Here is a 14,511-nt window from a genome sequence, read left to right on the forward strand (position 1 = left end):
AAATTATTATGCGCGCTGTTTGGAGACATCTGTTATACGGTATTATTTTTGTACGTATTGCTATATTTTTATTTGGGTGTTCAGCCTTATTACAGAATCCTGGGTTATAAAGAATTCTTCAGAATATAAGCCGAGACGGGGGCTTCAATATACCACGGTTGAGTGTTGCAACAAGCCGTTGGCTCAGGACTTGCCTCTGGAGACGACTTGCCTCTGCGTTAAACATTTTTGCTGACAGTGTGATGCCTTTGTGTTAAATATTTTTTGAAGACTCTGTTTATAATTATGGTAGCGTTTTACAATAGGCCGAGAACCATTCATTCTTGATAGGGCAAGAGCCATTCATTCTTGCAGGCCGAAAGCATTTTCTTATTTGAATCCAAGGGCATATATTATGTAGGAGTTCCGGATGCCTGGAAGACCGAATTCTTCATCATTTTAGGAGGCTGAGATTCATTGGGGATCATTTGTACCACTGCTAAAAGTTCAAGGGCGCATTGAGTAAGGACAAGTCCAGGCCTTTCATTGATTAAAATAATGTTAAATTGAATACTAAAACATGGGCACATTGTTTCATTGAATTTTGGTCATATATGAATGATGTTGATGAGCATTTGAATGATTTGAGTCATTGGGTTTAAGAAGTTATGAATTTGCCTGTTGATGAGTAGATATTGGAATTGAGATAATTCCATATATGATGGCTTTTAATGAAAGTATGAAATCAATGGTGAATGATTTTGAACCACATGAAAGATAAGCTTCCGCATGCAAATGGTACAGTTGTGAAATTGCCAGCTATTGAGGTTGACCGCTGTAAATTACAGTTCAAAGAATTCCCATGACATGGTGTTATAATTATTGAAGTTTTGATAACCATCATTTCTGAAGGAGAACTTGAAGGATCCAAACAAGTTTGCAGTTGTTGCTGCCCCAATTGTGGTATTGTATTTAAAACTCATTATAGTGCATTGATTCCTTGATTCCATTGCTGCATAAAGATTCTGGTGTAAATCAGACATTGAAGGAAAAATGGCCAGAACCAGTGAAGTATTACAGTTCCTTAAAACTCTGATATTATCTACTGTTGATGACACATTACAAATCAGCAAAGGATCTCTCTCAGAAATTCAGACATGTTTTCAAAATGCACAGGAAAAGATCGATTTTTTGCAGCTTGAATCATAGCTACAACAAGAAGAGCTACATAAAAATAGACACCATTTTGAACCTGTTTTTGTTCAGAACATTGAGACAACCACCCATCAGCAACATGTTAATAATGTTACAGTTCATTCAAATAAAGCAGCTGTTGTATATGCAGATGCAGAAACTCAGTCTGCACTTCCCAAGCCCATCATCAGACCTTGGGAACAACTTGTCCACAACAAGCACAAAACTGGTCTTGGATATGACAAGGACTTGTCCTTTCATATTCCAGACTACGCCAAGCCCATTCAGTTTCAGAGTGCTGGATTCATTCATGACAGTTCACTTGCTCCTCATGACAGTTCACCTCCAGCTGTTCTAGATTCTGCCCCTCTTCCACAGCAACAACAACAACAACAACAACAACAACAACAACAACAGATCGTGAAATGCCAACACTGTGACTGAGTTGGCCATTTGAAAGATCACTGTTTTGATCATCATCCATGTAAGCACTGTCATAACACCAGCCATTCTTCACACAGATGCTTCAAAAACAAACGTCCTGCAAGAACAAAGATTCATCTTGGATGGATCGCTTCTTGGCAATGGGCATCAACAGCCAAGAAGATATTCCAAACACATGTCAGAACTTGTTCCAGAGTATTGAACAGTCTTGCAGTTGAGTTTTCTCCATCATCTCACCTTGTATCTGACAGGGGGGGAAATGATGGTCATCTACAAGCTTCAAAGTCACATCAAGCGAGCCTGAGCCACAACCTGCCACACCAGTTTCAGAGTTGTAGCCAGAGACAAAGATGCCCATGAACATGCCTTCAGTTGGCAATCTGGGACACTTCCTCTAGCAGAAGACTTCATCTTCTTTCCAGTTTTGGAAGCATTCCTGGAACAAAATTGAGAACACTTCCTCTACCAGAAGACACCAGCTTCTTGCCAGTTTTGGAAGAGTTCAAGAATTGCATTAAGCATTCCAGAGTTGTTGGTTATCCTTAAACCATCACAGTTTGAGACTTCCCTTTTCAGGTTGAAGTTTTACCTTTTATGCAGGGTGAGACCTCTCTTTTATGGTTGAAGGTTTCCCTCTTTAAAACAATAGGATCACTTCATCTAGCAGAAAATTTCAGTTTCTTGTCAGTTTTGGAAGAGTTCCGGGAACTGCACTAAGCGTTCTAGTGTTGGTGGTCATCCTTAAACCACCGCCCTTTATACCAACATTTCATAGAGCACATTCAGCCTAGTGCTGCCATGCATTTTTTGCACATTTTGTATTACAGCTCTCTTCTTGGACTCATACATAACCCTTCAGATTAAGGGGGGGAATGTTGGACACCTAATCCTCAATGGGTTAGTGTGGAAGTCGAATGGACAAAAGCAGTCCAAGAGACCTTGGGATCTGAAACCCAAGAGTCATATGTTGTACTATAAATGTATATCTCATGTTAATAAAAAAATGTATTGCATGTTTTATCTTTAATATTCTCTTGCTATCCATGTGTGTTTAACAAGATTGAAGGACATATCAAAAGGAAATGGGTAATAGTATTTATTGAGTTAGGTAGTACATGTTAGTGTCAATTAGTTCTGGCTATCACCAGTGGTGAAATATGCTCTTATAAGGTTTTCTTAGGGGTCTCAAGTCAAATTTTAATTATTTCATTAGGTTTTCAAAATAAAATTTGGTCACTGGCTAGTGTGTCTAGGTCTATTACTACTCCTTCAAAGTTTTCATGTTGTGGTCACTGCCATCACTTAGTTGGATGTGCCATCAGTCAAACATCACCATCATCATCTTAGTCATATCACCATGGTCTTCATTCAAATCAGTGTCACCATTAGGTCATTAGGGTTAGAGTCATCAAAATCTATCATGTCATTCATAAATCTGGCAAATGAAGGAGTAGTAATAGGGTTTTTCTCAAAAGGTTTTGTTCCAAAGTGTAATTTATTTCGAAAATGATGTAATAAGTTCTAATTCTCTAAAGTTGCATTCAAATGTTCCAAAGCTGCAAAGTTTCCAAAAGATAAAGTGAAAAAACATGGTGGGCCACCCTACCATTATGAAGAATTTGACTTTTACAAGCTATAAAGACCATCTCATTTCATTTCTCTCCCTCATATTCATTGGTAGAGAGATTTTATTCACAAACAAGCCATTTCATCAACATTTTCATAAGCAAAGATACTTCAAAAAGGACTCCAAAATAGCCACGCTGCATTTTCCAGAACCTATGCTGCATTCTTCGGAACTTCGCTGCGTTTTATCTCCTATAATCACAAAACTGGTTTTCAAAGGTTTCCAAAGGGAAATTAAAGCTCATCAACATTTTTACAAGTAAGTTCAAGTCTCTATACACCTCCTATCAGTTCATTTCCTTGTTTTCATGTTGCATACCCTCTAAAACTCCCTATGTTGTGTTTTTGGCAGTTCCATTCAACTTCCCAAACATTCCTAAAACCCCTACCTACTTCCCTAAATTGTCCTACCCTCTTTTCCCTTCCCTAAACCCTTCATCCTATCCCCTCATCCAACTCCCTTATTTTCCTAATTAGGGTTTTCTCTTACACATTGTCAAAATGGAGGAGGGAAGGAAATCTTATAATAAGGGAAGCCAAATTTCAAGGTTTGAACCACTAAACACTGATGAGCTGATGTCCTCCTCACTGTCCAAACAATGATTTCAGAATGTAGGGTGTTTAGGGTTTTGTGAGCTTGTTCAAAAGGTCAAATACCATGGCAAGTTGATCAGTTTGTTTGCCACTCATCTTAGGAGAGATACGGTCACTGTTGCAAGTATTAGTTTCATTATTTCAACTGAAGTCATACCAGCAGCCACAGGTGGAGAAAAATGGCTTAAGATCTTGGACTTGGATTTGAAAAACTATCAACCTTTCATGAAAGGTCACTATTAACACAACATTAAGAAGATTTTTCCTTTTGGATAGTTCATTTCGAAATTTGCTCCATTGATGAGGGTTATTATGAAGTGTTTTACATGTGAGGGCATATTTTCTAGATTATACAAATACCGTGTTAGACTGCTCATGAATTTCACAAGGGTAAAGCTAGTAAACCTACCCTACTACCTTTGCAAAAGCTTGGCTAAAATGGAAGAGAAGGTGTAGCATAGACAGAGTGATCATCAAAATAACCTATTTCATTACGCCCTCATCAAAATCATTGTATTGCATCAACTTTCACAAAATAACATCACTTGGGAGACATTCATTTAGTCAGATATCTTGTTGTCTTCTGCTAGTCAATCTACAAGCCAAAGTACACCATCAGCACCATCTAAGCATGTGAAGAGTGGCTCATCTAGCAGACCTGTAGTTGAGAGGACACCTAGGCCTGAGGTGACTCAAACATATCATAGAGGCAATAGGCTTGTGTTTACTCCACATATTATGGAAGGGCCAAGCTTACATCAGTAGAACCAACAAAACAGGGATCACCATCACAGCGTGAGGCACCTTTGTAAGATGAGGAGCCATTCCATCTTGAAACTGATATGGTTGAATTGAAGGTTAATGAGGAGAATAAGAAATTAGAGTTTACTTCTTGAATTAATTTGTGAATCTGGATGGTTAGTCCAAGTGATTGAATCTCTGTCAGGTTTTTGGCCCTGAGGGTGTGCATGGGTTCAATTTTCCCTAGGTTCATAGGGTCAGCAAAGGTACAGGTTCAATTCTTCTTGAGTGGCGTAGGTTCAATTATGCTTGAGTGCATCAGATTCAGGATCCGCTAAGTGTGAGGTCCCTTAGGGTGGGCCCGCTTAGGGGTTATTACAAGAAAACCAAAAAAACGTGTTGCGATTTTAATCTACCTCTTGGCATTTGTTGTTCTCGTGGGGTTTAGGGTTTACTTGAAGAAATGTGTGGAAACTAAGCAGTAGAATGTGTTGCGGTTTTAATCGCTTTGTTAGTGTGCCTATGTGTTCGCATAGACTCATATTTTTTAATGATTTGTTTTTAGTGAGATTTTTCTAGAAGTTTTTAAGGTAATTTTTTTAGTGTAATTCTTCTAAAATATAACAGGAATTTATTAAAATCATAGGTTTAATGATTAAATTTTATATTGTTCTCAAAGTTTTTTAGAGTACTGAATTTATATATACAGTGAAAAACCAGTTTAAATAACACAAATCAAGATTTCACTTCAAATTTTTTTTAGAATGTTGAATCCATATATATAGCCAAAAATCCAATTTAAATAACATAAATCAAGATTTCACTTTATTTTTTTTTTCCAGATTCTAACATCAAAAAATGTAAAAAAATATACTAAAAAAAATTATGCTCTGGTTTCTGCATGAATGTGAAGAATGCACATTTCATGTTTTTCCTTAATGACAAAGACAATGTGATCTCATGGATAGGGGGAATGGTCATTTTCCCAAATTGGCAGATATTTGCCTATAAACAAAATGGCCCTCTTCCAATACTTAACAAAATGCCCCTTTTCCTAAACTGCGTCTAAAATAAATTCTCTTTTGGATTAGATATGTATCTTTTATGTGTGGTTTGAATTATAAAGAAAAGAAAATAAAAAATTTGTTCTGGCCTGTTTTTTATTTTACTTCTTGAATAAATGTGAATATTTACATTGCATGTATTTTTAAATCATAACGCAAATTACATTCTTGAATATTGGAATATCTCATATTTGAGGGTTGATGTACCTTCCATGTATTTTGTAAGACAATTTCTTGTATGGTTTGAAGTGCTTTATCGCTCTCTATTTTCGATTTTGTAAAACAGAGTCTTTGTATGGTTTTTTTTTGGGTTTGATACTAAGGATATTGAAATTTATGCTAGAGAGGACTAGGTGTGGCATGTTATTGTTTGTAGTATAGATCTAGTGGGTATACATTTAGGATCAACTATTTGTTTTTCACACAAAAGCAAGCAACAACCCTCCAATCCATGAACGTTAATCTTTGTACTTATATACCAATGAGTTTATGGCAATGTTGTATTCCATGGAATGCATAGTGTCAAAATATAGGTGAAATTAATTTCCAAAACAACTACAGCAAGACCCATCTCAGAAGCTGCATGGGAGATTGGGATTTCACTCTTGCAATCGTTTCCAAACAAACATGGTGAAGGTTCTATCATTGATGATGTTAATGTGGGAAAGGGAAAGAGGAGGAAAACATAACATTTGATAATTACAATGAACCCGTTGAGGGGTATTTAAATTTTTTCTGGTAATTAACCCAAAATCACTTAGCATGAACACAAACTCTAAATTTGAATTTTCCCAAAATATGACTTAACTCAAACTCACTCGACTTGACTAAGTTAAATGACTCTCCAAATTTAGCCAACTCTTGCATGCAGGGGTAATTACAATTTCCAGCACTCTCCCTTAATTGCGACCATATGACTCAACTATGTCTGCTAGGCTTACAATAGAAATTGACTCAATCATCACTCAAACATGCTTGTTGGTCTATGTCGCAACTAGTCTTACAGTGACTCAAAACTTTTACAGTTTTGCATTTTCTTTTTCTCTTCTTCCAAATTCTATATCCTCGAAATTGCTTCATTCTCTATTGCACATACATTTTGTAGGCTCCATATTTCTTTACTTTTTGATGTTGTAATGTTTCTTTGGCTTGTCTTGAATTTGATTTGATTCATTCTTCTAAAACTTCATCTTCAAGGATTCTTTCACTCATTAACTTAACTATTCATTTTCAAACTGTCTTTTTTTCTCTCCTTCTTGTGCTGCATATTCCTAACTTTCTTTATGCCATATTTCTTGATAGCGGAAGCTTACCTCTTCTTGACTCCATTGCTGAAAAGTGGTTTCAATGCATTCATCTTTGTCTTTAGAAACATCCATGTCCTTTCGTGCATCCTATTCTTCATATTTTCTTTTAGATGAATTGTTATCATGTTTACCTGCACACTCAAAATCAAGGTTAAAAATATTTTCATTATGCTCTCCTATGAGAGCTTCTTGCTCTACCTCTTGCTTCTCTGCATTCTTTTTTTCTATCATTGCATCATAATTTTCATTTTATTCCCTTTTACCTTTTAACCTTTTTATAAAACAAGGGTTATTTATAAATCCCACTCAAACATATAACCAAATAAAACACACTACTTTCAAAAAGGCTTGTCAGGAATTAATAAGTGTGCATGTAACACCATCCTCCCACATCTACCCAAGCAACCAATCAACTGGGGTAAACATGCAGCGAGAGGCCACTATGACATGATTCGACCTCCCAAGCCAAGTTAAGGAAGTTAAATCGAAAGAAACACACCATACAGACATTCAACATCAACATTAGGACCCTCAGGCCCACCAATCCAACCTTTATGCCAACAAACCCCTAGGTATCATTAATATTTTGGACCACTTGACCTCTAGACGCTCTCACAAGCCTGCAAGACAACATCCAAGGACTATTTTTCATAGTGTTATGCTAGCGTCCCAAGGATTTGAGGAACTTTTTCAGGCGCAGAGCCCAAGTCACTGCCCATAATTGAATGATAGCTTCAAAACAGTAAAATAACCGAGAAATGACAATATAATTGCAATTATTTGAATAAGGCCTTGACTGACCCCTACTAGCCATGATAGGCATTTCATTGAACATATCATGAATATGTAATATGCAGGTGAAAATAGGAGATCTGAGCATAGGGGTCTCATACTTAGCTGAGAATTGCTAAGAAACATTGATGCCTCAACACATCAACTTTCATTTCATCCATTAGGTCATATATACTTGTTCATTCATTTACAAGTTGAAACATGATGAGAGCCATACATAACTACTGTCATAAAACATATATATAACCAACACAATAATATCATAAATACCAATGAAATTACAACCATATAAACCACATATAACCAATATAATACTCATAGAATTACAAGGATAAATAAACTCATATTGATGATGAAAAATATAAACTCGGGATGGGACTTCCATGTTCCACCGACCGTAGAATGGTTGATTCAAATCTCTCTTCAGGAATTCACTCCCGTGGCATATTCCAAGCATGAATGTGGGATCTCATAGAACACATCAATCCAAAACCATCCAGGGCTTCTATTGGCCATCCACCTCAACCCATCAAATAGTGGTTCCACCTCATGACCGGACATCACAAAACCATCATCATATTGGTCTTTATCCAAGCCTTCCAGGGCTTCCAGAGTGTTTCTACAATCAAGGCTTCTATGACTAGTAACTCAACCCACCAAGGGCTTCCAAAGCATTTTTCCAACTAAGGCTTCCAGGACTAGTAACTCAACCAAAGATTTTACAAGGCTTCTAGAGTGTTTGTCCAACCATGACTTCCAGGATGAATAACTTAAACCAAGCTAAGGAAACATGAGAACCAACAAAAAAAAGACAAGGAAAACAAATCCACAATCACCATGACTATCTAGGAAATGGAAAGGCTAGGAAATCCACTGTCAATCTCGACCATCCTCCATGCCAATGACAGATCACAACCAACAAACCACATGCATATTCCATGCATGCCAAAACTAGTGAGGAAAACATACATGCAACTTGGTACCTACAAGAAAAGTCCATTGTAGCTATTGAACATAATGTCCTCTTGCGCTTTCCTACACTTCCTTTGCCTTCTTGCTCCAAAAATCCAAGTATGCCACACCTTCCAAGAGTGCTCCAAGAAAAATCTAATTATCCAAGAGTATGAAAGAGAGAGAATAATGAGAGAGCTCTAAAATTGAACTGGAAAAATGTTACTAACTGACCCTCAGAATCCTTTTGATGAATGACGCCTCTATTTACTTCATTTTCCATTATTTTCATTCATTTTCCTCCTCACATGCAACCCATGACCTTTCACCTCCCTTTCTCCTAATTTCCATTATTTTCATAAATAAATGTGCTGAAAATGCCAGTTTGCCTTTCTAAAGACTTACCCATTTCCTTTGCCAATTTTGTTAGCCATTAATATCCAAATGAACACCCACACTATGATGTTTTTCCCAACATTCAGCTTGGAATAGGTGTCCCATCAACCGTGGTTATTATTTTTTATCTTTATTAAGCTTTATTATATGGAATTTCCACCAAGGCTGTTACAGAACCCTCCCCCTTGGGGAAACACCGTCCTCAGTGTTCAACAACACCTATAACCACAAAATTGTTGTAAGAAAAATATACTACTGATGGAGCTTTATAACTTAGCTTAATGCAATATTTACAATGATCAACCTGCTGAGAAGAAAACCAACATGAAAACATAACAAACATAACATCATAATGACATGAAACCCATACTGCTTATTGGAGCTTTATAACATAGCTCATGGCAGTATTTACATCCATATAGATATGTACATATAGAAACATCATCAAAACATATATCAAAACATATACCAAGACATGCCAAAACATCATACCAAAATTACTTTTCCTCAACTAGAAAACAAGGAAGGATACATAGCCCGCATCTAATATACCATCTCCCATGTAGCTTCATTGGGCCCAAAGTGCTTCCATCACACCTGAACCTGCTTGATTGTTCGATTCCAGAGCATGAGCACCTTTTTCTTCAATATACATTGAGGCTTAAACTAGAATTCTCCATCTAGTTCCACCTACAATACAAACCAGTCAATCACATGATCAACATATCTAAAGCAATGAAACATGGAAAACATCATGGACTTTCATTGTCGGAGTAAGTTCAAGTTGATTGGCTACACGCCCAATCCTCTTAAAATACCGAAGGGTCCACAAAACCGTGGTGCCAACTTGGCACACGATCTAATCCGTAAGGAGCTCTTCTTTGGTTTGATGCACAAGTCCGCCTATTCCTCAACCTGGAATTCCTTGAATTCTGATCTACATAGCTCGTCTTCCTATCTTGTGTTTCCTTTAGATTCTTCTTGATCACCTGCATTTCCTATTCCATATTTGCCAACATGTCTGGTACAACCAAAAGCTTGTTAACTGGATCACTCCAACTGACAGGAGTATTGTGACTCCTCCCATAGAATGCCTCAAATGGACTCATCCTCAAAGATTTATGATACCAATTGTTGTAAGTGAACCCTACTAGTGGAAGGTACTCTTCCCACTTTTGTTGTTGATGCATCACATACATCATCAACATGTCCTCCAATATCATGTTGACTCTCTCTGTCTGTCCATCTGTTTATGGATGATAAGTTGTACTGAAGGCCAAATCTATGCCCAAACCTGCAAATAACTCCTTTCAAAACTTGGAAGTGAACTTTGCATCCCTTTATGACACAGTATTCTGTGGAACACCATGCAATTTGACCACATCTTCAATGAATACCTATGATACATCGCTAGCTGAGAATGTAGACTTCACTGAAATGAAATGTGCAACCTGCTATGTTCCTATACCAATAGGTGTCATAATTTATGATTGACTTAGTTATCTGTAAAATATGTACATACCTTTTCTTCTGCAAATGTTTTCCATATTTGTAAAAAATCAAAAATTAAAAGATGTAAAGAGGGTATGTCCTAAAAGAAAAATCAAAGGACAAAAAGAATAAAGAAAAGGTCAAAAAAGATGAAAAATGAACCCCAAAGAAAGAAGAAGACCATGAAAGTGTGCAAGTCCAAATTCCACTGCTATTTTACTTTTTTGTACAATAATGATTGTGTGCAACTTGTTACTTATGCCACAATTAATGGTAGCGAAATAGTTTAATCTTTGTTATTCCATGTTTTGAATTTCATGCTTAGAGATAGAGAATAAAATATGACCAAAATATTTAATCTTGGCAGATAACTAGATAGGTAGAGTAAATAAAGGAGCTCAATAGTTTAATCTGAGCCCTTGGATGTAATAAGGATAGACTTAGATAGATTTCCATTGTAAAATAAAAGAAAAATGTTTCATAAGGGTTTGCCAGCTTAAGTGCACCCTAATAAAAAGTAGAAAAAATGGTAGGATGTGTAGGTGGGTAAGTAGATGAATGGTTGCAGAATGGTGTATAATGGATGATTAGTTGAAGCTCATAACATTTACCTTCATCATCATATTACTTTAAAAGTATGAATAACAGAGACATTTACAAAGTCAAGTTATTGATTTCCTCATTTTCTTCTACCCCTATTGTCACTAATTTCCCACAAATAACAATCAAAGCACCAAAAACCTTAAGTCAAAGGGGCTCCGAGCATTTCTATGACTTTTGGAGGGACCGAACCCTCTGCCTAATGATTTATAGGTTCCAAGTTCTAACCCATCGACGTTCACTCCTCCGTAGTTCATCCATTTCATCTAAAAGATCCCTTTTCCTAAGGTGAAATCATTATCTGCCTAGGGAAAGAAATTTACCTTACATAAAACCCCTTTTTCCTACAAAAACCCACAAAATGCATCTAAGCCTAAATTATAAATGTTTAAATGCAGAAATGTAATATATTTTGAAACATTTTACTTAGCGCATTCTCATCTTTGTATCTATTTCATATTAACACAATTTATTATAGTTAGCACTTGGAAAATACACCCCGTCCCCTATATATTATTAGAATCCCTTATTCTAATACCCCACCCTAGTTTGAAATATAAACCCTAAATAATGAAATAATTAGAGAGGTTGATTAATCAATATATTAATTAATCTATCCGCGATCAATCAAGACATATAACCCTCCGCTACATTAAAAAGGAATTAATTAATCAACCTGTGATTAATTAAGAACATTCCTTTAATCGCATCGCTCCCGACGTCATTAATCTCCCTAATCCATAGTTACTACCCGGTCGAGCCCCTCCATTAAATCCCGATAAAGTCCCTTCCCCGACCACAGGATGGTCTTACGCCTTCAGATCTAACGACTGACGCTCATATTGGGCGACCTCCGATGCCGAACTTTACCCGCCCGATACAATCAGTTTCACTATTCACCCCGCTGCTATGTTTCGCCCAATGAATGGCATCGGGGGGACCTCTCCCAATATCGCTACACCCTCATAAGCAGTGCGATAGATTCCGCTTACCTCCCCCACTTACCACCTTCTCTAAATGACAAAATGTCCCATCTGTTAACTAGCGCCAACTATCGTTTTCATTATACTCGCCAAAACATTGAATTTTCGAAATAAAAACAAAAATACTCATTATTTTTTTTTATCAAGAAAAGAACCTTCTGTTCTCCATGCACACTCAAAGTACGTACGAGCTGCCACCCTGCTTCCAACCATCAACCTTCAGAAGCTACTGAACTCCAGATTTCCATTGCAGACCTGTGCGCTCCATGCAAACAATGCACCAGAGAAATTTGTCCCTTCATGCAACCATAACCAGGTATTTACCCGCTTTATAGAGAAACCCTATTTTCATATTCAACCTGGACTAAATTGCTGTGAAAATCAAGTAACTTAATGATAGCAAGTTGTTCAACAATCTAGAGACTCCTTGAAATGACCCAATTCTTCACAAATTCCGTGGAATTCCCTACCCTCGTCCTTGAATCCACAAGAACCAAGGATGGACGCTCCAGTTGCCCTAGATTTCAGGCCAGTTACCGCACCCCATAAAGATTTAGACCATCTTCCCCTAGCTGACAGAGACTTTCAAATAAAGGACCTCACCTTTGATGAAACCCCTTTGAAATTGCATTGCAAACACAGAGATAATTTACTTAAACCATGCAGATAATATAGGTCTCTGGGAATCAAACCTGCCCAAGTATCAATTCCCCAATGTCCACGTCTTCCCAAATATTATTCACTACTTCCATGCCAACTACAACCCTATTATGAGAGCTGTGATGTCTCTAGACAAAAAAATCCTATTCACCGTTACAACTGAATCCATAAATGAGATGTTACAATTACAGCGGGGTCACGACCTCGTTCTGCTTTCCATTTCTGATTTACTTGAAAGATCTTCAAAGATGTCTAGTTCTAGAAGTGCCCAAATTTTATAGACTTTGATTAAAGAAGGGCATATGCCAAAAGACCACCATCCTGACATGTTCGTCATCTTTTCTGATTTAGGCAAAGATATTATCACAATGATAGCATGCATTTTAGGTTTTTCCACCAATGGGTATGTTGATGAGATGACCTTTGCCTACATGTCTATTTTTACCCTGGTCAACCTCCTGCAGTCAAATTTGATTATGCCAAGTTCATTGCTGATAAAATGCATGATCAGTTTATGAGACTGGAGAATGAAAGAGTCTTCAAATACTCATCAATCCTGTATCACTTGTTTCTTTACTACCAGACTGATAGGTTTCCCTTCTCTGTACAAAAACTTGACACCAGAGGGAATCCTAGATTTGCCATCTTCTGGACTTCTCTTTTCCATAGGTCTCATTCTTCTCCCTACACATATAGAGATTTCATTGACCAATTGTACATCTAGTGACTACAATGTTGATAGGAAGTCCCCTTCCCAAAATCAGTGCAGACATTAAGAGGGTTCTCCAGTTTTCCAAGCAATAGAAAGTTGGGGATTGGTATTTATACCAAAACCATACCGAAATTAGAATTTATGGGTGTGAGCTGCCTCCTTATAAGTTACCTAGATATCTCCCCATGTGATTATTTGCTCTTGAGTACTATAGGCAAATGATAAATTCTGATGATATTCACTTTTTTAAGACCAAGAAGAAAGCATAGCTGAGAATAAAGGATCACCTAGGCCAATTCATTTGCAACAATAGGAAAGCAGGAAAGGAGGCAGATGAAATGCTCTATAATCTGAGACTAAACAAGAGTTTCATCTAGGCCTATGACTCTCACAGCTTCATTTTTGACAGAAGGCAGAAAGATAAGCTATCACCATATATCCACCATAGGATCCCAGAGATTGAACAATATGCCAACCAATCTAAGTGGGTGGAAGGCACTTTAATAGAGTAGGATAGTACACAAGTTGAAGTTGACAATGTATGGGTAGATTTAGAAAGAAGGCTTGATGAAGATTCCTTTGTACATGTGCCAGGAGAGACTTCATTTCCAAGGAAGTCCCAGGAACCCAGTACACAAACATCAGAACATTAAGATACATCAGAATACGTAGAAGATTCAGAGCAACCAAAGTCCTCAGAACAAGTTGAGCCATCAAGACAACAGGAGCATTCAGGACAACAAGAAGAATTTGAGCAGCCCAAAATCTCAGAAGAGCTAGCTCAACCTCAGCAAATCATGAGCAATCCTCCTGTGTTGCAGACCCCTCTCAATGAGGAAAGAAATCTCAAAAGAGATAGAGAAGAGGCCACTCCTTCCAGCAGGCCTATTGATCAAACTTTTGCTAAAAGGAAAAGGTTGAACCCCTATGCAGAGGGAGAATTTACGAAGGAGACCACAAGCAATGCAATGGCAGAA

This window comes from Pinus tabuliformis, chromosome 7 (genome assembly GCF_031772625.1).
Source record: "Pinus tabuliformis cultivar Carrire ecotype Pingquan chromosome 7, CPIR1, whole genome shotgun sequence".
NCBI lineage: Eukaryota > Viridiplantae > Streptophyta > Pinopsida > Pinales > Pinaceae > Pinus > Pinus tabuliformis.